The 24,352-nt window shown below is 42.6% G+C and overlaps 1 long non-coding RNA gene across 3 annotated transcripts; it reads left to right on the forward strand.

Moving 5' to 3' along the window:
• The first annotated feature begins 3,453 nt into the window (after window positions 1-3,453).
• On the forward strand, window positions 3,454-24,344 carry LOC143419119 (uncharacterized). Of its 3 annotated transcripts, none has more exons than XR_013099096.1 (8): window positions 3,454-3,687; window positions 20,392-20,528; window positions 20,633-20,813; window positions 21,690-21,909; window positions 21,977-22,125; window positions 22,332-22,398; window positions 23,299-23,509; window positions 23,590-24,344. It is a non-coding gene; the product is annotated as an uncharacterized LOC143419119 (long non-coding RNA). The 3 variants fall into 3 exon arrangements; XR_013099098.1 differs by having other exon boundaries at window positions 22,332-22,394; XR_013099097.1 differs by lacking the exon at window positions 20,392-20,528.
• Window positions 24,345-24,352: the final 8 nt, after the last annotated feature.

The raw sequence follows: 24,352 nt of genomic DNA on the forward strand, positions 1-24,352 counted from the left end.
CTGTCTGGGTGGCTGGTCTCAGATGATCTTGGAGGTGAACCTGCTGGATGTGGAGGTCCTGGGCTGGTGTGGTTACACGAGGTCTGCGGTTGTGAGGCCGGTTGTATGTGCTGCCATATTCTCTGAAACGCCTGTGGAGACGGCTTATGGTTGAGAAATGAACATTCAATGCACGGGCGACAGATCTGGTTGACATTCCTGCTGTCAGCATGCCAATTGCACGCTCCCTCATTGCTTGTGGCATCTGTGGCATTTTGCTGTGAGACAAAACTGCACATTCCAGGGTGGCCTTTTGTTGTGGGCAGTCTGAGGTACACCTGTGCACTACTCATGATGTCAGATCAGCATCCTGATGTGGCACACCTGTGAGGTGGGATGGATTATCTCAATATAGCAGATGTGCCCACTACCACACATTTGGACTGATTTGTGACCACTGTTTGGGAGGGATGGTTATATTGTGTATCTGGAATGAATTTTAGGTCTCTACGTCCATCCCATGGGGAATGGGAGCAAAAACAAAAGTGTTGCGTTTATATTTTTGTTCAGTGTAAATAAAAGTTGGAAATATTTGCAAACAATAGACACAATACACACATTCAAATACTGTACTTTAGTTTTAAATTTTAATGAAGTATTACTATTTTCTACTCCAAGGCATTACTTTTGAGATTATTATATATTTTTGAAAATATAGCATAATGATAATACTAGTTATTGTAAACTTTACAAACCACCCAGCAGTATGTAAAGTCAAATTATAAAATACAAGTAAATAACAATTGCAGAACAGAATGTCAGTGTAATGAACACACACTTCGTTTTGACAAAGCACACAGCTTAGGTAAATGATCTGAGTAGTTGTTCATCACTGAGCAATTTGTTAATATGTGTTTCGAGCCAAATAAATGACAGGGAGAGAGAGAGTGATGTCAGAACACATCATACTATAACCTCCCGGGAGCGGATGGAGGGGGTCAGTCGTTGAGATGCGCATGCGCAGACAGAGTGTGCGAGCGGCGGGCCTCGACCTTTTGGGGGAAAAAAACCTCACGGACGGTGACAGCGAAACGGATAACAGTCTTCAGTACCTGCTGGCAGGGCCGTGCAGAGAGGTTTAAAGGGGCGGGTGCTCAAAGTTAAAAAGGGGCACATTGAACCAGGCTGAATAACAACAACACACATTCATCAAGAATCTAATATGGGCAACAAGGCAAAGCAAACGTAGCCAATGTTTTACCTGATGGGTGCAATGTTGCTATTGAGGGTTTGCTGTGGATAGTGCTGGAGGGCAGGGCTGTGTTGATCTGAGACTGTAAACATTAAAAAGTCCATAGGAGAGATGGTAGCTGATTAAACAAGTATCATGAGATAATAACAAAATGCAAAGATTGGTGACAGCACTTGGAACCATAAGGCAACAAAAAACTGTGAGAAATAATTTAGGCTCCGCCTGTGAATCACTCTTTGCTTCTCTTCTTTCTTCCATCCCATCACTCTATATCACTCTCCACTTGCTGTCTATCTGAGAACAAGGCACAACTTGCTATTGCAATAAACTATAATTTAATTATCCACACCTAACAACTCTTGCACTTAATCTATAATAAAATGATGACAGAAAAATGTTATAGCACTGCCTTTAGTAGCCTCACACAGCTTCTACTGTTTCCTCCTCATGTCCTTACCAGGCATGTCTGGACAATGTTATATCATGAGTAGGGATGGGCACCGGTTCTGACATAAACAGTAGTAACCAGACCGAAAAGCAGAGCACATTTCGGTGCTTTATTTCGGTGCTTTTTTTTCCTGAGCTGTGATACACTTCTAGCCAATCATTTTACGTTTCCGAGGATAGTAGGCAGGTCCAGGTACGTACGTTCTTTTAGAGCAGAGCTACAGATTAAAAATGCCCAAGCCGAAGCGGTCAAAAGTCTGGCTGTACTTCACAGCAAAATATGCAAACTCAGCAGCCTGCAACAAGTGCTTTAAGCTGATACTGTCAAAGGAGGTAACACCTCGAATCCGATGAAACACCTGGCGACACATAGCATTTTTTTTAAAAAGCCGAGAAATGCGCCGTATTTGATAGCTTGCTGTGAGACCTCACACCGAGCACATCTACTGTGGGTGTGGTGCCTGTTATCGGAGCAACATGTTAGCAACATCCCCCAAAAACCCGAAGAGGAGAGTCCTGGCCCCTAGCCCTGCCAGTGTAGCAGAAATGATGAGGATGATGATGCAGCAGCAGCCGCTCTTCTCTGCGTGAGTAGCTTAATGTTGTTCGTGTGTAATTTACGTTGAGTAGGCTAACCACGTTATTACATTAATGCATGTAAGGTGAACTAGCAAACATCATCATAGCTACATGCGGCTGTCTTCTTGTTTGATGGCAGGTACTCCCTTCACCCTGGCCAAAAAGGCTAAAATGACCAAAGAAAAAGAGGGAAACAGCTAAACATGAGAGGTTTTTGGACAAAGTTTGTGTTTTTTCCATTGTTTAAGCACTGCTTCCAGCCAAGAGTGATACCATATATGCCCCATAGCTGCAGAAAAGGCTAACATTGTTATCTTTTTACAAAAACCAGCTGAACATGAGAGGTTTTTGGACCAATTTTGTGTTCTCCATTCTTTAAGCACCGGTTTGAGCACCGTTTGAGCACCGGCACCGTTTCAAAAGTACCGATTTGGCACCGGTATCGGATAAAACCTAAACGATACCCATCCCTAATCATGAGTAATATTTTTTTTTTAAATCCATCTAAATAAAACACACACATGCACGCACACACAGTGAGATTTTAGACCTTCTTCAGAATACTGTATATACTATGGGCATCACGGTGCTGATCCAGAATCCTTACATTATTATTTATTACTAGAGCTACAATAAAATAAAATACTATATACAATGTATATAGTATTTTATTCTATTCTATTGTGTACAGTATCTCATAGATATATTATTCCAGTTCCAATTTCTCTAATTTCTCTATGCAACTTTGCACTGTCCACTGCTGTAATAAAACAAATTTCCCACACGTGGGACTAATAAAGGTTATCTTATCTTATTTTATCTTGTCTTATCACAAGAAGAAAGCTTAAAAAAATCACTATTATTTGATTATTAAAATGTTACTGTGTGTCTTGCTTTGTTTTTTTAAAAAAAAAAAAAACAACAAAAACGTAATTTTCTATTTTTCTCCCTTTTAATCATTGTCTCTTATTTGTTTAGTTATACATACTCTTCCACTTTATTATAATTTTGCACTACAATTGTACAACGTCTCCTCCATGTATAATATTTGCTTTTATTGTTCCAGTTGAAATAAAGCTAGAGGGGGGAAAAAATAAACAAAAAACAAACGATCAGCCAATCACGAGTTTTGGAGCTCGGCGATTGGCTGATTTAATGCGTGATTGGAGCATGCATCTTATTGCTCCGAACTAACAGACGTTTCCAGCCACTCCGTTTCGCTGTTTTTCTCAAAGGCTTTGCATTTGAAGAGGAACAAACAGCAGCTAGGGTGGAACATTTTCACCTGACACATACCTGACAGCAACTTTTCTTACTGGCAGAGCTGTTAGCGGACACGCCTGTGCATCAAAGCTCCCGACCGGACAGAGAAGGGCGCTGGAGAAGCACGCGGGACTGCGTCCACTAAACCCGGCGAGAAAGGGAAAGAAGTAGGAACCTTGTTATTTATAAATTTCTTATTGTCTGTGGGGGTTCTGGTAGTGTTAGCATAACCGCTCTCGCTGATATTTTTCACCTGTTAGGTAAGCTAACTTTTTTCTTTTTCGTCAGTCTGTGAGCAGAAACCAGATTTAACCAGTTTGAAGACACAAATTTCACCTCTTAACTTTATTGTCCGTTGTTCTTTCGACACATGGTGCTTGTTTAGATTTTCTCCTAATTAAACCGCTGGTAACATGGATAGGTTTATGCACGTAACAAAGTAATGTCATTGTAATATTACAGTCCTTAACTGTTAATGACGGAAAGCAGCGGTGAAAGCCCAGAGGCCTCTAGCTGAATTTGATCTCACATTTTGCTGCTAAATAAGATTATTAGGCCTTAATACTCTGAACAGCTCCCAAACCTGAGTTGGCCTGTATCTCACTGCTGTTAATGAAGACCAAAGGTCTTTCGCTCGCTAAATGTTGACTTCAAATTAGAGTCTGAGTTGTTGTTAATGTTTATCCTTCTGTTTTTAAACTGACATTTTAGTTTTAGTGTTATCAACAAAAAATGCATGTCCTGCTTCAGCAACAGTGAGTTAGAAGCTCTTCTCCTACTGGGTACTCCCGCTATTCTGTTTTCAGTTGTCAATGTTTTTTGTCCCTCCAGATTTTCCACTTATTTCTGTGTTCAAGGGTGTAGATTTGGTTTTGGCATTGGTGGGGACAGATGATTCAACCACCGAACCCTGCCCTGTTTCTTTGTTTTTCCTTTTTGTCTCAGCTTCTTGATAAATAAAAAAAAAGGGAGAAATATACTTGCCTACATATGCTATTCTACATGCTTTTAAACCATTTAATTCATAGTTTAATATGTGAATTATAAAATGTTAAATTACTATTAAACAAATGTATTTTATACTTTAGTTTACTTCAGCCTAGAGCTGGGTGATAGAACGATAACGATATGTATCGCGATAGACCTCGCCGCTCTTGTCCTCTTAAAAAAGAAAAAAAAAAAAAGGTCAGCCAATCCAAATTAAGTAGCGCAGAGCCGAACCAATCACAGCCGCAGCGTCACGTCGCGTGACTTGTTACGTACAGCACAAGTGCCAAGCCGCACGTGTGTTTGTTTGGGAAGCGGCCAGCGGGTAATGGAGCCAGTGCGTAATGGAGGAAATGAGTGTGCCGACTAGAAAAATCAACCGAGCGTGACCGAAGAGAAAACAGATGATGGTTCCAATGCCGGAGAGATTGTCGAACGGAAGAGCCATAGAAGTTCCGTAGTTTGAAGGTATTTCGGCTATTTCAAGTCTGACAAAAAACAGAGTAGCGTGCACTGTAAATTGTGCCGAAAGCAAGTCTGGAAATACAATAAACTGGTGCATGCGTCACACTGTGCGCCACGTTATTGTTTCGGTGAAATGAATTTCTACAATACTGTTACTGTTAATTCTACTCTCTGCAGTGTTTAAATGCTTACATATACACACAGTTACTGTCCGTCCACACATACGACTCGGTCCTGCTTCTATGCCCCAGCTTTGTTTACTTTTTCCCACCGAGGCTTCTAGACTTCTGATTGGCCAACATTTCTGCACGGTTAGGAATCTAGCGCCACCTGCTGCTTTGGCATGTTCATAGCAGCGTTTTCCTTCATTTCTGCCTTTATGTGTGGACGGGATTATTTTTTAAAACGAAAACGGAAAATCTCTGTTTTCAAAAATACCCGTGTACGTGTGGACGTAGCCTCAGTCTCTGACTGGAAGCGCTAATTCGTCATTCGGCTTTTGTCAGACTAAAGTAACTGTTAAAACTGTTTGAAAAGCTCAGCTATACAACAAGGAGAGATTGAGAATTTCCTTTTAGTTCTCAGTTTATTTGATATTGACAAAAGTTAGTCAGTTTTGTCTGTTCTTCTGTAAAACAAACTAAGATTTATTTTTAGAATTAATATTTTGTTTCTAAGTGGAATTGACAATTTAGTCTGTTTCGTTTGTTCTATTTTGAAACTTAAACGCTTTAGCGGCTGCCTTTTGTGTAGTTTGCAATATTTGCCTTTATTTATCTGAAAAAGTCTCATGTTCCTTAAGTACATCTACCCTGTTGAACTTATTATGGGAAATAAATATTTAAATAAAAACAAGCTGCTGATTATTTCACATTTTACTTGTGAGCAACGGCACATTTAAATCTTACAAATATAGTTATTTGGCTTATATCGTGATAGATATCGTTATCGCCTGAAATGAAAAAAACATATCGTGATATGAAAAAATCTCATATCGCCCAGCTCTACTTCAGCCATATTCCATATAAATCAGGTATCATACAAAAATAAAAATAGCTTCAAATACAGTCACGACAATAAAAGAATATGACTTTAAGGACTTAACAACATTACTTCAGTTATAGTACACCAACATCTCTTATATACATTAGCACTAAGGGAACACTGAATGACCTGGTGGGTTTTGTCCATAAAACTACTCATAGCTATGTAAACTTTAAATATCTGCTCGTTTTTTTTAAGACATCACACAGTTGCAAAAGTGCTCTGACGTTTTCGGAGACCCACCAGCTCGATAGCTAGAGGTCTTTCGCTACTCAGGTTAAACATGATATATAAGTCACTCAGATCATTTAAAAATGTTATTGTTTGGCTTTTTTCAGTGTGTTAGTTGTTCCTCAGTAAATTGGTTTGGCTGAGATTAAAGTTAGAGTTTTTACACAGATGAATAAATGTCAAACAGAGAACTGATTAAAAAGAAGTGTGAGATGGTAGAGAATTTACACCAGTATCCTGTTATATTTTACATAGAAAGAACAGATGGCAGAATTTATTAAACTCCACCGAGTCCACCAATCTGCAAATTTCATTGAAAGTTTAACAAATTCAAATTCAAATTTTATTTGTCACGTACACAGTCATACACAGTACGATATGTAGTGAAATGCTTGGACAACTGCTCGTGACCTAAAGAAAACAAAAAAGGAAAAGGCTATGAATAAGATAGGAAATAAATATGAAAAATTAAAAAGGGTAAATTTAACTAGGAAGGAATAGAATATAAATTAAGGTTAAAAATGAAATAACTGTACAACACAAATTAGAATGAAGGGTAAATTTAACTGGGAAGGAATAAAATATAAATTAAAGTTGAAAATAAAATAACTGTACAACAAAATACACAATACACAATATAGAACTATATAAGAATGTATGAAGAAATCTAAATATAAATAAATATATACACAATAACAGCAGCTGTACAAGTATTAACCGGAAATGAAGAATATAGTGACCAGTGTTGTGCAAAACCAAAGTCCAGAAAGTCCAGTGTGTGTGTAAGAACTGTATGTGTGGGTCAGTACTGTGTGGTGGTGTGATTGAGAGACCGTATCGCCTGCGGGAAGAAGCTCCTCCTCAGTCTCTCTGTGTTGGTCTTCAGGGAGCGGAATCGCTTTCCTGACCTCAACAGAGAGAACAGTCTGTTGTTGGGATGGCTGAGGTCCTTCACCATCTTCCTGGCCTTAGTCCAGCACCGCCTGCTGTAGATTGAGTGCAGGTCAGGGAGCTCGGAGCGGATGGTGCGCTCAGCTGACCGCACAACCCTCTCTAGAGCTCGTCTGTCCTGCATGGTGCTGTTCCCGAACCAGGTTAAGATGTTTCCCGCCAGGATGCTCTCTATGGTGCACGAGTAAAAGTTCCTGAGCACCTTGGAGGGCAGTTGGAAGTCTCTCAAGCGTCTGAGGTGGTAGAGATGCTGTCGGGCCTTTTTCACCACGGTGTTGATGTGACAGGACCATGACAGGTCCTGCGTGATGTGAACTCCGAGGTATTTGAAGCTGTCCACTCTCTCCACTGGGCACTCGTTGATGACGGGGGTCTGGTAGTTCCTCTCCTGCTTAGTGCTGAAGTCCACTATCAGCTCCTTTGTCTTACTGACGTTTAGAAGGAGGTTGTTCCTCTGGCACCAGTTCTCCAGATTCCTAATCGCCTTCAGGTAGGCCGTCTCGTTGTTATCAGAGATCAGGCCCACCACGACGGTGTCGTCAGCAAACTTGATGATGGTGGTGGAGCTGGTAGTGGCTACACAGTCATATGTGTACAAAGAGTACAGCAGGGGGCTCAGAACACACCCCTGGGGGGCTCCAGTGCTGAGAGTGGTGGAGGCTGAGACATGTCCGCCCATCCTTACTGCCTGTGGTCTGCCAGTTAGGAAGTTGGAGATCCACTGACACATAGATGAGCTGAGTCCCAGATGCTCCAGCTTGGTGGTGAGTGTGGAGGGAATTATGGTGTTAAATGCAGAGCTGTAGTCTATGAAGAGCATTTTAACATAATTCCCCCTTCTAGTGTCCAAGTGAGTGAGTGATGTGTGGAGGAGATGAGAGATGGCATCGTCTGTGGAACGATTTGGACGGTAAGCGAACTGTAGTGGGTCCAGTGTGTCTGGTAGTGAAGAAATGATGAAGTCTCTGACCAGGCGTTCAAAGCACTTCATCACTACTGAGGTGAGGGCTACAGGGCGATAGTCATTGAGAGAAGCAGGGTGGGGTTTCTTCGGGACAGGAACAATGATGGACTCTTTGAAGCATGTGGGGATCACCGACTGAGATAAAGAGATGTTGAATATCTCAGTGAACACAGGAGCTAGCTGGTATGCGCAGTCTCTTAGGATACGACCTGGGATGCCGTCTGGTCCTGCTGCTTTCCTGGTGTTCACTCTCTTGAAGGCTCTCCTTACTTCATGCTCGGAGATGACGAGCACGTTTCCAGTGCTGGCAGTATCTTCCTGTCTGCAGCCGTTAGCGCCGCTAACACTAGCATTGTTGGAGACCTTAGCTGCAGCCTCGAAGCGAGCATAGAAAGTGTTCAGCTCGTCTGCCAGAGTCACGGCCGCGTTCGTCATACCGGTTGTTGGTGCTTTATAGTCCGTTATTGTCCTTAGTCCCCGCCACAGGCTCCTAGAGTCACTCTGTTGGAGTTGTGACTCTAGTTTCCTCCCGTAGCGCTGCTTCGCCTCTTTCACCGCCCTCCACACGTTATATGACGCGGCTTTGTACGGGTCCATGTCCCCCGTCATGAGTCCCGTGTTGTAGGCAGCGGTGCGGGATCTCAGAGCGTCGCGGATGGTTTTATCCACCCACGGCTTCTGGTTGGGAAACGTTGTGATAGTCTTTGTCTCCACGGTATCATCCGCTAGTTTCCCGATGAATCCCACAACCGCTTCCGTAAACACGTTGACGTCATAGTCGGAGCTGTTTCTGAACATGCCCCAGTCTGCGTCATCGAGTGCGTCCTGTAACGCGGCCACCGATTGATCCGTCCAGCGCGCGACCTTCCTCTGAACCGGAACTTCCTGTTTCAGCCTTTGTTTGTATTTTGGCATGAGGAAGATGGCGGCGTGATCAGATTTGCCAAACGGGGGGCGGGATTGTGCCTTGTAGCCGTCCTTGACCGTAGTGTAGCAGTGGTCCAGTGTCCTTTCACCCCTGGTGGGGCAGGTGATGTGTTGATAAAAGTTCGGCGCTGCGCGTTTGAGGTTGGCGCTATTAAAGTCCCCCGTCACAATAAGCGCAGCGTCCCGGTGTTGTGTCTGGTGCTGTGTGAGTGCCTCATGCAGCTCGCATAAGGCGGTGACCGTGTCCGCTTGTGGTGGAATATAAACGGCACTTACAATGACCGATGTAAATTCCCGAGGTAGATAAAAAGGACGACACATGATGGACAGTAGTTCCAGATTTGGTGTGCAGGAGCGTGTGAGAGGAACAACGTTCGCACTGTTGCACCAGTTGTTGTTCACCATTAAACACACGCCGCCTCCCCTTGACTTCCCCGAGTCCCGTGTCCTGTCCATGCGGTGAACCGAGAAGAACTCGGCCGGCTGGATGGCGTGGTCCGGCACCGCTGGGTTCAGCCATGTCTCGGTGAAGCAGAGGAGATTGCAGTCCCGAATGTCTCTCTGGAACTTTATCCTGGCCCTGAGGTCGTCAAGCTTGTTCTCCAGTGACTGGACGTTGGCGAGCAGGATGCTAGGCAGAGGTGTGCGGTGTGCACGAGCTCTCAGCCTGTTCCTGACGCCGGCTCGCTTCCCTCTAGGCAGCCGCCGCTTCCCTTTGTTCTCCCTCGAGATCTCACTCGGCCAGCTCGGATCCGGAGTTAAAAACTTCGAATTGTGAGTACATTGTAAACCAATAGAAACAAGAGTGTCACTGTCATACCTAATGTACCCAATGGTGATGATTTTGCCGATTCAGAAACGCTGAAAACTAACTTAAAAAACAAAGACAAAGAAAAAGTGGTCGGAGCAGTCGTGACGGCAGCCGACCTCACCGGCGCCATCTTAAATTATCATCTCGTCTTTATTTTTAGTTAGCACATGCCTTAAACACTTCAAGCTGTAAGCTAATGATAGTTATTTAAGAGCAGATGCATGCTGGTGCAATAAGCTGTACGTTTTACGTCCAGCGGATGAATGATCTGATTAGTCAACTAATTGCAAAAATCATCAGTGACTAGTTGACTATCAAAATAATCTTTTTGTGGCAGCCCTAGTAGTCATGTTCTTAAACTTCTGGTCGATATCTTCTTTGAATTTATTCAGTTCGTGTTTCATTTGACCGGTAATTTCTTCTTTGAATGTTATGAAGTCTGATTTCAGGTTGTTTTGGAGTAGGGCTGCTCGATTATGGCAAAAATGATAATCACGATTATTTTCACTGAAATTGAGATCACGATTATTTGACGATATTTATTTAACCCTTTAAGACCTACTATAGAACCAAGTCCACCAGAGCTTATATTATTTTTTTACATGCTGTAGTGCCATTTGTGGGAGCATTTCAAGTTGCTATACATCAATACAACTGTTATAGCCCATATTTTAATAATATGTATGCATTAAGTCCATAGTAATTACATAAATTGCAAAAAAGTGCAGTAAACTACAAAAAAAATTGAAAAGCGCTTTTGTTTTGTTTACATATATTTCTACTTGGAGAAATTTAAGAGGTTTATCCCTCGAAACTTTAAATACAATAAAGTTGCAAAAAATAGTTTCCCACCACAGGAAATTTATTTTGAGTGTCTTCATAGTTTTATTTTGGAGATACAGCAATTTTTATATACTGCAGGAAAAACAAAAAACAATCCTATGATGCAAATTTGCAAAGAAAACAGCATGTGCATCATTTCACTGTGGGAAGTGTTACGAACAGCTGATAGGAACGGCAAAGCGTGTTTCTGGAATATTATGTTTTTGTTCCTGCAAGCGCTTTTTATGCAATTTTTGCAAAGCTATATGTGGAACGAAACCGTGACCGAGGACAAGCTGATGGCATAAGATGTAAGTACAACTCCTCCGGTTTCATATGCAAAACAAATTATTGCGCTAGCTTACACGGTTCAGGTTCTACAGGGATTTAACAATAGTTACGCAAAACGGAGCATGCAGCTCTGACCGGCTTTAAAGGGTTAACAATGACTTTAAAAAAATAATATAAAATAGTGTGCAACACCACTGAAGTTTTTTTTTTTAAACTCTTTTCAACCAACGGCAGTCACTCTCCAAATAACTTCTGCTTAGCTTTCCGAGCTTCCCTCGGGTCCTCTTAATCAGCGGTCTCCAACCTTTTTTGCGCCACGGACCGGTTTATGCCCGACAATATTTTCATGGACCGGCCTTTAAGGTGTCGCGGATAAATGAGGGAGGGGCTAATAATCGGCTCAGTCATTTTTAATGATCGTTGAAAGCCCAGATCGTAATCGTGATTAAAATTCGATTAATTGAGCAGCCCTATTTTGGAGGGATTGAATTTGTTTGCTAATACAGTCTAGCCCGTTTTGAAAGGTAGCCATATTAGCTTCGGGTGCTAGCTTGTCCTCGTTGTTCAGGTGTTTTATGTCTTTACCTTGGGTTTCTGGGGATTTTTTATTCTTTGCTTTTGTTGTCCCTCCCCTCATCTTCCAAAGTTGTTTTGCCTCAAGCTTTAATTCGTGTTTTAGCTGAGTTTATCTGGTTGGCTTTCGGGAGGTCTGTACTTATGTGACCATACTGCTCTACCGTCACACCGGTGTTCTGACAAACCATCCTACTTTGGCGAAATGTCCTACCTTAAGTAGTTTATGCACATTTCTGCTGTCACAGAATACTTCCAGGACAAATTTAAGTAGATATGACGGTTTACCACTTAACTTTGCCCATCAGAGTGTGTTTGTAGCTCTTATTTATAAAGCCAGGATGGTTTGCCACTTCATTTTACCCGTTCAAGTTTCTACCTCTCATTAACAAAGGTAGGACAATTTGCAACTTACTTTTAGCTGTTAAAGTATGCTTGTAGGTCACATTCACAAAGGTAGGAAGGTTCACAACTGAATTTTAGCTGTTAAAGTATGTTCTAGCTAGTGGTGCAACGGATCAAAAAACTCACGGATCAGATCAATTTTCAGATCAGCAAAAAAAGACAAGACAAATTTAACTGTCCGTTTATTTATTTAAGTATGTTTTTCCCTATAAAAAACATTCAACTGTAGAATCATTCCACACAATTATATAAAAACAAATTAAGGTGCATTATAGGGCATTATAATTATTTCCTTTAATGTGTATACAATCAAAAACAACTTAAAATGCAATTTAAGGTATCATTGCTTCTTACTTTGAACATTTGGAGAATGAAATAAAAACTAGCTTATGTCCACATCATCAAAAAAGAAGAAAGAAAGCAAAGCAGATGTGAGGTTATAACTTCAAATTTTTTTAAAAAAAAGATGAGGATGTCTACATTTTCTGGGGAGCGTGTAGACCTCTTTGCTGTAACGATGTCCCCTGCTGTTGAGAACACCCTCTCGCTAGGCACTGAAGTGGCAGGCACAGCCAGATAGCGTCTTGCCATTATGGCAAGGTGAGGGTGTTTACAGTCATTACTTTTCCACCACGTCAGTGGATCACCATCCACTGGAATGCCACTTGCTGCCTCATAGGATGCCACCTCCTCTTTGATGGTGTCAAAAGCCTTGCTGCCCATGTCCTTCTGTACAAAGGCGTCACCAAAAAGCTCTGCCATTGCCGGCTTCTTTTGAGGAGGACATGTGTCTGCTCCTGTTGGTGCTGCTTGACCCTACAGGGAAAGTTACTTTATTGATTAAAACAATTATTTTTAAATATTTCATTGACATTCAAATGTGGAAATAACTTTGAAGAAAAACATTATCATTAAAAATAAAAAATATATACTTTCTAAATATTTATTTTCTTTGCCTCTTCACAGTCTGCAGTTCCAAGACTGCTCACAGTCTCAGTAGTGAGATCACTGTATGTCCTCAGGCGTAGGGCCATGTCTAGGTGAGACAGGGACTTGAACCTTGGATCAAGTGCAGTAGCTCTGTGAAGGTCCTCCTGTAGGGCTGGTGGTGAAGTGTATCTGCGCTTCAGGTCCTCTCTAATGGCAGTCTTGACATCTCTTGTGATGGTGCTGTCTTCCTCACTTGGGACCATGGCTTGTAGGATCCTTGTTTTCAGAAGCAGGATCATGGACACAGATGGTGCAGCTTCACTGCTCAACAGAGTTGTGGTTTGAGTGGTTTGAGCAGCTGGAGGACCTTCTCTGCCACTCTAACATCATCATCAGACAAGGTGACGATGTCTCTGACATTTTTCTTCAGGGTTTTGTCTGTTAATGCAGAGTATATAGTAGGGCTGCTCGATTATGGCAAAAATGATAATCACGATTATCTTCACTGAAATTGAGATCACGATTATTTGACAATATTTATTTAACCCTTTAAGACCTACCATAGAACCAAGTCCGCCAGAGCTTATATTATTTTTTTACATGCTGTAGTGCCATTTGTGGGAGTATTTCAAGTTGCTATACATCAATATAACTGTTATAGCCCATATTTTAATAATATGTATGCATTAAGTCCATAGTAACTACATTAATTGCAAACAAAAGGAAAATGGCCTGCATTTGTATAGTGCTTTTCTAGTACATTCAGTCATTCACACACTGGCGATAGCAAGCTACATTGGAGCCACAGCTGCCCTGGGGCACACTGACAGAGGCGAGGCTGCCGGACACTGGCGCCACCGGGCCCTCTGACCACCACCAGTAGGCAAACATGGGGTTAGTATCTTGCCCAAGGATATTTGGCATGCAGCCAGGAGGCAGCCTGGGCTCGAACCACCGACCTTCTGATTAGTGGCTGACCTGCTCTGCCACCTGAGCCACAGCCACCCAGCACAGCCACCCAGCACAGCAAACAAGTGCAATAAACTACAAAAAAAATTGAAAATCGTTTTTGTTTAGTTTTTTTACATATATTTCTACTTGGAGAAATTTAAGAGGTTTATCCCTCAAAACTTTAAATACAAAAAAGTTGTAAAAATAGTTTACAACAACAGGAAATTTATTTTGAGTGTCTTCATAGTTTTATTTTGGAGATACAGCAATTTTTATATACTGCAGGAAAAACAAAAAAACAATCCTATGATGCAAATTTGCAAAGAAAACAACATGTGCATCAAAATAAACTATTTCCAGCTGTGGAATTCGAGTTCTAAGCATCCCAGCAACTATTCAGAAAAGTCAAACATGACTTATAAAAACACCAGTATAGGCTTTTAAGGCCTACAAGTAAAAAACTACATTTTCTGCGAAAATGACGTCACTTCCGGTTTCGGGCAGGAAATGCGATAGTTCGCGTTGACGTCTTTTTCAAAGTGGGAAGTGTTACGAACAGCTGATGGATCAGCAAAGCGTGTTTCTGGAATATTATGTTTTTGTTCCTGCAAGTGCTTTTTATGCAATTTTTGCAAAGCTTTATGTGGAAGGAAACCGTGACCGAGGACAAGCTGATGGCATAAGATGTAAGTACAACTCCTCCGGTTTCATATGCAAAACATTATTGCGCTAGCTTACGCGGTTCAGGTTCTACAGGGATTTAACCCTTAGATGCACACGTGGGGTCAAAAATGACCCCATGGGTTGTTTTTCTTCAAAATCTTTAAAATAAAAAGTTGTAATATATTCATATTCCAGGTATTCCTCATAAAATATGTTTGTAACATGAGGCCATTTGCATTTTTATTAATTTTTTCATTAATTAAAAAAAATGCCGTTATTGTATCACTACTCCACTCTTCCACAAGTGGGGTCAAAAATGACCCCAAGCAGTTCCTATGGAATCTTCTATGAAACTTTCATTCTTAGCAACTCTGACTGTCCCACTTACACATCTTATGGATCAAGAATTAATTTTTACACAGTAACATACATGATTTATAGTCAGGGCTGCACATAAGTGGTTCGCTGTCAAAATAAAAGTATTCCCGGAAATTAATAGAATACGCGCTACTTTAGCGGTGGAGGAACGCCAAAGTAATTGCTTACGGAGCTTGCTTCTTCGACATCTTTAGAGTTCTGAACAAATGTCTGTCCTCCTCCAGAACGTCTAATGTACGCAAACGAGCGTTCCAACTTCTTATCTGGTGCACGTCTTTTATTTTGACAGCAAATGCGCACCTGAGGACCATTTTTGTACAGCCCTATTTATAGTTTCCTGTGCATTTCAAACATTGTCCTTTCTGATTTTTTTTTTAAATATTTAAAGTAACATGGCTGCTATGAGAACAGCTAGGATCCCTGTGGACCTTGCCCTATAAATGATCCCGGACGGATGGGATGAAGAGCCCATCGGAGGCACTGACTCAGAATCTGACATCTCAGATATAGAGGACCCAGACTACTGTCCCCCCCACCCCACCCCACCCCACCCCCGCTGGACAAGGCCAGTCAGATACAGAGGAGTCCTCTGATGAGTCCTCTGAAGAGGAAATGAATATTGAGTCTAACAGAATGAGCCCCTCTTACTGCTCTAGCCACAATATTCTGAATTAGTTGGCCAGGGCTTGCACCTGGGTTTAGTACTGTCTCCCCAATAGATGCATGGAAGATGTTCATGTCTGATAATTTAATAGAAGAGGTGCTGACATGCACAAACATGGAGGCACAAAGAGTAGCCACAGACAGGGGAAAAGAGTGGAAAAATATAATCAAACATAAGCTCCTGGCCTTCATTTGATTGACCATTCTCGCAGGAAGTGAGAAGAACTGGGATGTACCAGTCAGTGTGTTTTTTGGGAGTCCTCTGCATAACCCATTGTACAAGGCCACTATGTCAATTCAAAGATTTAAAGATATTTGCCGTTTCTTGCACTTTGATGACAAGAGGACCAGAGCCTACCGACTGAAAACAAACCACATGGCAGCTTTCTGCTACATATGGGGCCTGTTCCTGGTCAACTGCAGGCAGAAATTCATCCTCAGTGATTGTGTTACAGTGGATGAACAACTTGTGCCTTTCAGAAGGAAGACCCAGCTTCTGCAGTATATGCAGAGCAAGCATACAAAAGTGATACAAGTGATACAAAAACTGCAATTTCTTAAAATTTATGAAAAAACTAATAAAAATGCAAAGGGCCTCATGTCACAAACATGTTTTATGAGGAATATCTCAAATATGAAAATATAACAACTCTTTGTTTTAAAGATTTTGAAGAATAACAACCGAGTTTATAGCAAAATGCATTGTTTCTATTTGGGGTCATTTTTGACCCCACTCGTGGAAGAGTGTAGGTATTGGTAGGTTGTGCATCCAAGGGTTAAAAATAGTTACACAAAACGGAGTGTGCTGCTCTGACCGGCTTTAAAGGGTTAACAATAACAATGTATCGAATAATGACACACTATAATATAAAATAGTGTGCAAATACTGATAACAGTGCAAATGTTTGCAATATAAGAAATAAATGAAAAATGTAAACATCTATGTTTAGTGAACTTTGCAGTGTTGCTCTGTGGTGCAGCTACTACATCGTAGCAAAGTTTACACATTGTCTACTTCATCCACGTCTAACTCCGCCAACCCATAATGTTTCCACACAACTGAAGTTTTTTTTTACCTCTCTTTTCAACCAACGGCAGTCACTCTCCTCTCCAAATAACTTCTGCTTAGCTTTCCGAGCTTCCCTCGGGTCCTCTTAATTGTTGTGATGCGTGTTCGAAATGGAGAGCGATGCGCTTGATTTACCACACGGAGCAGCGCGAGAGTAAAGTATGAGGGAGGGGCTAATAATCGGCTCAGTCATTTTTAATGATCGTTGAAAGCCCAGATCGTAATCGTGATTAAAATTCGATTAATTGAGCAGCCCTAGTATATAGCTGTCTGCTGCTCAAGATAACGCTCCAACATAACATAAGTGGAGTTCCACCTTGTTGGGACATCATGTATGAGCTTATGAGTAGGTAGCTGTAGCATATCTCGCTTGGTCTTAAGCACATGAGCAGCTGTTGAACTTCGGCGGAAGTAGGAAACCACCTTTCTTATCCTCCCAAGGAGGCGGTCCATCTTACTCACTTTAATTCCCTTTTGGGATGCTAAATTAACTGCATGTGCAAAGCACCCTATCTGTGGGCCCAGTCCTGCCTCGTTCACTGCATTTATTTGGTTTTTAGCATTGTGTGTTGTGACTGGGATATTGGTATTGGACCCAAATGCTGGACTCTTTAATGAAGGCAGTGCGTTTATTTACAGTGAAGTAAATAACAAGTACACAATAAATTCCCGTAGCTCCCTAGACTCCCGTGTCGTGTCTCACTCCAACGTCCGTGCTCGTGCTCGTGCTCGCCACTCCCGTGTTTCTGCACACCCCGTGCGTGTCCTTTTCTGCTCCACGCTCCTCCTTCACGGACACAACAAAGGCAGCCATCAAACACCAACTCACGTGGGCAAACACGACCGGCAATATGCAGACACACACTAACTTGGAGTGTAACTTAATGATCCCGCGTTGAGGAGCTCTCAGCTACACTCCTATGTAGCTCCCCGGATGAACCAGATCAGCTGCAGGTTTGTGAGGTCCTTAGGCGTGGCCAGCCACCTGGCAGGACACACCCAGCAGGCCTGAAGACTCCTGTAGACCAGTGCTCAGCACACACACACACACACACACACACACACACACACACACAAACCCACAAACCAGGTAGCAGCACCAAAAATACACATGTCCAGAACTGCCCAGAGACCCTGGGTCGCTCACACCCAGGACCCTGACAGTTTGAATCCTTTGCTTGCACTATACGTCTGCACAAGTTGCACACCGCTTTGGTTACGTCCTTGGGTTTACTTCTTTCATCTGGTTTAAAGCCAAAGAAAATCCAAATTGTCGACTTTATATTTTTTGGGGGCAATTAATTTGTCCGTGTTTAGACTTCTTAAATCAGTCCGTGATTACATGATTACATTGCTCCACCCACCAAAAAGCATGCGTGAATATATCGCCCAATAATCCTAAATTGATTATTGGACTTAGGTTTGTCGAGCTGGTGCTGCTGTGGAACCAAAGAAAACCTGCAGCTGTTCAACGTCAGACAGTTGTTTATCACAGGTATGTTGTCATTAGCGTCGGTAGGCTCTGTTTGAGCCTCTGAGGAGGTCTTTGTTTTCTCATGATGAAATTTGGGGGATCTGATTCTCCATTAAGATCACAAAGAGTCCTGGCAGAAAACACTCAGTTCTTGTGCCTCTGTGGCTGCAGACTTTTGCTCCGTGTCAGGTGACACGTGTTTTGGTGCTGTCGTTGTGAACAGGGGCAGGAGTGGAACCAGCCTCCTGAGGCCTGGCCATGACGCTGACTCAGTGTGATGTTAAAGATGAGTGAATACACTAGAGATGGACCGATCCGATATTACGTATCGGTATCGGTCCGATACTGACCTAAATTACTGGATCGGATATCGGAGAAAAATAAAAAATGTAATCCGATCCATTAAATATCACGAAAGCACCTCATAAAACTTGCAACACGCGTAACTCACCTCAGAACGTTAGCACGTCGGAGCAGTATGCATCACGTGATAGAGCGGCTGTGGCATGCGGGACCTGTCGGTGGTCTGGATAGCATGTGGAGCTTCGCTAGCAACCCGGCATTTCATCTCCGACAAAGTTATCCCCGAGAGAAGTAAAGCAAGTGTGTAAGTCCATCTCTGAATGTTTGTAAAGCATTCCTGCGTAAAGCTTAACAAGCGACTGCCTCTTCTTGCTGCTACTTCAATCATGAAACTGCTTAATGATCAGCTGATCGGCTTTTCTGTCACGACTCCGTCTCTCTGGTTTGTTTTTGGCCCACTTTGCACCAGAAAGAGGAAACCAGCGGCTGAACAACAGCAGCGCTTGATAAGCTGTTGTTAGAATGTATTTATTATTACTTTCTACTCGAGGATCTTTTGTAGCTGACGGCTGGTAACTGTGCAGGGGCGGATCTAGCAAAGTTTAGCCAGGGGGGCCGATAGGGCATTAACAGGGAAAAGAGGGCACAAAGACATACTTTTCTTTCTTATTCTCATTTAAAATGTCGAGCTTTTAATAAATAATTATCTGACACCCAAAGTTTTAATTTGATGTAAAATGAATAGAAGTCAATTACTGTATATAGTAACTATTAAGTCTAATATAGTACTTTTTCCTTTGGGAAGGTACCATCTGTGCAGTCTGCAATTTTGTTGAAGAAAGATGTTGAATCTATTTAATATTTCTTGAAAAATAATTGATTTCTGTGCATTTTTTTTTTCACACTGCATCAAATTAAGGTTGATTACGTCGATTAAGCATCATGAGGTGGAGCGTGAGGGGTGGTTCCCTATTTTTTATTTATTTATTTTTGTTGTTCCTGGGAGTTGGAACCCTATTAGTTAGGTTGCTTAATATTTACGCTAAGTACTCTTTAAAATACCAGAATAGGGAGGATGGTGTAGGTCTAAGTTTATTAGATTGATCAGTATTGCTGAACTATGAAATATTTTTTTTGCATACAGGTATAACAGAATAGCTTTAGTGTAGTTGTTGTTTTAAACTTGAGTATGAACTTATACAAAATGCAGCAAGATATTTTAAAAAAAAACCAGTTTTGTTGATTAAAAAACACTATATCGGATTCATATCGGTATCGGCAGATATCCAAATTTATGATATCGGAATCGGTATCGGACATAAAAAAGTGGTATCGTGCCATCTCTAGAATACACCCCAACCCAGCACCAGAGCCTGAACTGGTAACAAAGGCAGTGATGAACAGTTCATTCATAAATCTGTGATATAGTTTGTTTAATTTGCATCTGTATTTCACTTCCTTTGAATAACGTAATTTATCTAGTTTCACACTGAGGTTTGAATTTTAGCTCATTGGTTTCTTTCTTTATCCATAGGGTCTAATATGATGTCATCCTACCCTGTGCAGCTACAGGTTTGAGCTGGTAAGGTCAGACACCAGTGTTGGATGAGAAGCCCTGGCTTATAGTCTCTGCTCTAATTAATTTCAGAGGTGTTCTTTCAGGTGCAGGCCGTGTTATTACTGGTCCATAACAATTCCTGGTCTCTTCTACTCAGGGCAGGCCACTTGCTTGTAATACACCTCGTCTTGAGCTGCATACTTCACATCTGTGTGACGAGTCTGTGTCCGCAGTGCTCTCCATATTCTCTGCGAACTTTTTGCTTCTGTAAAAACTTTCTTGATGCATCTAAAGCACAAGTGTGACTTGCTGTCACGGCTCAACGGCACAAGGGAACAGGGATGGACACAGGCGCAGAAACCAACCCGGAAGCGAGGTGACAGAAAACAAATGATTTATTTCCGCCCACAGGTAAACAAAGGTGAAACACAAAGCGACGCCACCACACTAGTGGCGCGTAGGATTCGTCGGTGATAATGAGGGCGACCTAGACACCTCTAGGAGACGGCTGAACAGCGGGGACAGCGGGGAGGTAGAAACAGGACTAGGTAGGGGCCGGGGCACTGGAACAAGAGGAGATCACGATCAGAGGGATCCAGCAGACAACCAATAATCCTCCGCAGTTGAATTGAATTGCCTTACTTGGTTTCAGATGGAGGGGACAGGTGGAGCGGAAAACCCGGAAGCGGTCGAGGCGTGGGGAGGCAGGCAGGTGAGCGGTGGGCCGGCAGGCCACGTTGTGTAAGCAGCTGGCGGCCCAGGTCCAGGAGGACGGGAGCGAGGGGAACAAGATCTCCACTCCGGGCGCTATCGCTGAGGACAAGAAAAGACAGGTCAGTCATCACACGGCGTTAAGACAAGGTTTAGGATGCTCCACTGAACTAACATGGGAATAGCAGATACTCAGGCGATGAGTGGTTGAGAGCGCAGGTCTGATATACCGCTGGCACGATTGCTCACAGGTGGTCAGCCAGGGAGGGGCAACCGGACTCCGCCTAAAGGAGGAGGAGCCGCTGTCCGAGACCTGCAGGTGCCCAACCAGACCATGACACTTGCTGCCTAGAAGGCACAGCAAGGAGTGTTGTATTGTAGCCAAAAATGTGTTCTTTGCCATAAGAGCCCAGTCCATTGCAGTGTTCCACTGGCAGCAGTTACTTGCCTTGACATTTTTATTTCTGGGAGTTCTTGATTGCGTTCCTCAAGCAGTCCATTACTCCATGGGCCGTATGCAGCTGTTGTCTTTACCTCTGTGTTGAAATTTTCTGCCATGTCTCTCACGTCATTGTCATTAAACTCTCCCCCATTGTCACTAAGTTGTTTGAGAGGAGCCACGTGCACGCATCGCGTCATGAACAAAGTGTTTGACAATTTCAAAACATTTCTGTGAGTTTAGGATTCTGCCTGCACTAAACTGGTCAATAATGTGGGGATACCACTCATGGTTAAAGTTCACACAGTTCCACAGACACAGTCTCATTGTATTCAGATGTTGGTGTTGCTAGTGCGAGTTTTCTTGTGTCTTTGACATATCAATATTCACAAACAGTTTTCTGCAGGATTGTGTGGCATTCTGCATCGTTGTCCTAAGCTTTTTAAAGTCACATGTAATCGTGATTCCCGTTTAAATCTTACAGGAAAAAGTAGAATAAAGTTACTCTGTGATGTTTTTTCAACTTGTTTCAATTTTAACGATTCCGTTTTTTGAGCAGAAGGTGTCCTGCTTGCCGTGGTGCTGGGGACAGGAGCTCGGTGAGGGGGCGCTCCTGGCACAACCCCCCTTTGTGTGAAGATGCACCAGCACTGCTGCCCGGTCAAAGTCTTCAATATCATGAGCAACCTCAAACTGTCACCGTGTAAAAGTGGCTCGACACCAAGACACTCACCACTAAGCATGTGCAGCAGGTGCTGCGGTGGAGGGACTAGATTCAGGTGAAACGCTCAGCCGGCTTTTAAACCCGCAGCTCTGTCTTTACCTGATCATTTTTTCCAAATTTAGATTTCTTTGACTGCCAACATTAAGACCGCCAACACTACACGAAGGTGGTGGGAGGGGCACACAGCCTAACAGGACGCTGCTCAGGAGGACGCAGAGACAGCGTGATGGAGGCTGGACTGGGTTCTGCTGCGTACCCGAGGTCATCACAGGTATGTCATCATCGGTGCTGCCGGACTGCGTTTGAACCTCTGAGGAGGTCTTTCTTTTTCTCATGATGAGATGGTGACACTCTCTGATTATCCCATATGATCATGAAGCATCCTGAAAGAAAACATTCAGCTTTTCGAGCAGCTGTGGCTGCAGATGTTTGCTCTGTGTCAGCTGACCTGTGTTGTGGTGGTTTCTGTGTGAACAGGGGCGGAGGGCTTCTACCAGTAACGAGTCAGGCAGGAGCTGAAGTGGTGCGTCGATGTGGAGAGTAGGTCAGCAGAAGGAGAGCACATGTGGTACAGACATACACATAATCCTTAACATCCTGAACTAAAATGAACCACCAAAACAAACTGAAGGAGGGTATGTTGCGATTGTTCCCAGGATGGCTGGTGTGTGCAGAGTAGATACCTTGTGAAGGGACACTAGAGGGAACATACTGGCGATTGGGGGTTACGGCATCTCTCTTTGTGGGTTACAGGACGCATGTCTGGAAGCGATAGTGAAGTTAAATTGTGTGAAAAAAAAGGAGACCATCTGGCTTGTCCAGCGTTGAGTTGGTTTGCCGTCTGTCGTTTGGGTTCGTTGACTATTTTACCCACCTGCACATCAAAGTAAATCATAAAGTCACGTGGCCGCTGAAAGACTACACCGTAAAAAAAAATCCTAAAAAAACAGTTATATTCCAGCAGCTGGGGCGCCAAAAAAATACCGGAAAATAACGTTCTCATGAAAATACGGTTATTTTCAGTAATGACAATACAGTTTGTTGCCCTACTTTTACATGGGCTTTTGCCTTTTTCAATTGCTTTTAAACATTAAATTAGGAACATTTTAACGTGATTAAACAATGAAATTACCTATAATCAAGGTCATTGAATGCAGCAATATGAATAATAATACTTAAATGTACAGAAACATACAGTTAACTAATAATGGATTGCATTCATATAGCGCTTTATAATTCCCCTCTGGCCGTCACCAGTAGGGGAAGTGTCTTGCCCAAGGACACAACGACCCAAAGTGTCCGAGCCGGGGCTCGAACCGGCAACCTTCTGATTACAAGGCGAACTGCCAACTCTTGAGCCACGATCGCCCTAAATAGCAATAATAGTAATTATTATGTGATTTTTAAAAAGTTTATACGAATCATTTTATATATTTTTCCATAGCATTACATTTGTCATGGTGTCCGTGCCTGCCCGGACGGCCCCACAAGGCTACATTTGCTGTTTCGGTTCTCTCCCTCTCTGCCTGGGCGGAGCTAACTGTGGGCTCCCGCCCTTGGCCAACACACCTGACAACAATCACCTGTCATCACCGAGAGCACTATTTGAGGCTGGAACACAGAGCCTCTCGTCGCTGGATGATTGTACTACTGACGTTAGTGTTCTCACAGCTCCTGTGGATTTGTGCTTCGTGATTTGTGATTAGTTTGTGACTTCCCTTCTCTTCTGCTTCAGACCTTCCCCCCCGGACCTGCGACCTCCCTGCCGTGTGAACGTGTGTGAGTGTGGGCAAGAGGACGTGAGCGAGTGTGAGAGAGCTACCCTGTGATTCCCTGGAGTTTTGGATTCCCTTCACTGTATACAGTATATATTGTGCACTGGAACTGTAAATAACTGCATTTTGGAGACATCTAACCGCTCTGCGTTTGAGTCCCTATAACCAGATCGTGACAACATTTGAATTTAAATGTTCAATCTTTCAAATAACGGACAGATATTTGTGAAATCATGACACATTTCTGAATTGTTGTCGGAGTGTTAAAGAACAGCTTTGAAATTCTCATGAGTTGTTCGCATAAAAGAAAAATCAACATCATAATGCGGCTATCCCTTCGGCGCCAGCTGTGGGCTGAAGGCTGGAGCCGAACAAAAACACCCTGATAACGACTGTGTTTAGACTCTTCTTCCCACTCAATGCAAGGCCACCTTGTTGGCTGGTAGACTTTACTTAGCCTGGTAGGGCAAAGGACACTGTCTCCGCTGAACTATGGACCAAGGTTTTAATAGTTTTGCAATTTTCATTAGTTTTTATTTTTATTTAGTTTTGACTTCAGATTTTCAATTCTATATCAGTTTTAATTAGTTTTTACCATTTGTTTGGTAGTTTAGTTGAGTTTTTATTTTTTGAAAATCCTTCGTTTCAGTTTAGTTTTTATTAGTTATAGTTTTAGTCTTGTTTGCAAAATGAGCCACATACCAGGGGCAAGACTGGTTTTTT

The sequence above is a fragment of the Maylandia zebra genome, linkage group LG6, assembly GCF_041146795.1.
Source record: "Maylandia zebra isolate NMK-2024a linkage group LG6, Mzebra_GT3a, whole genome shotgun sequence".
NCBI lineage: Eukaryota > Metazoa > Chordata > Actinopteri > Cichliformes > Cichlidae > Maylandia > Maylandia zebra.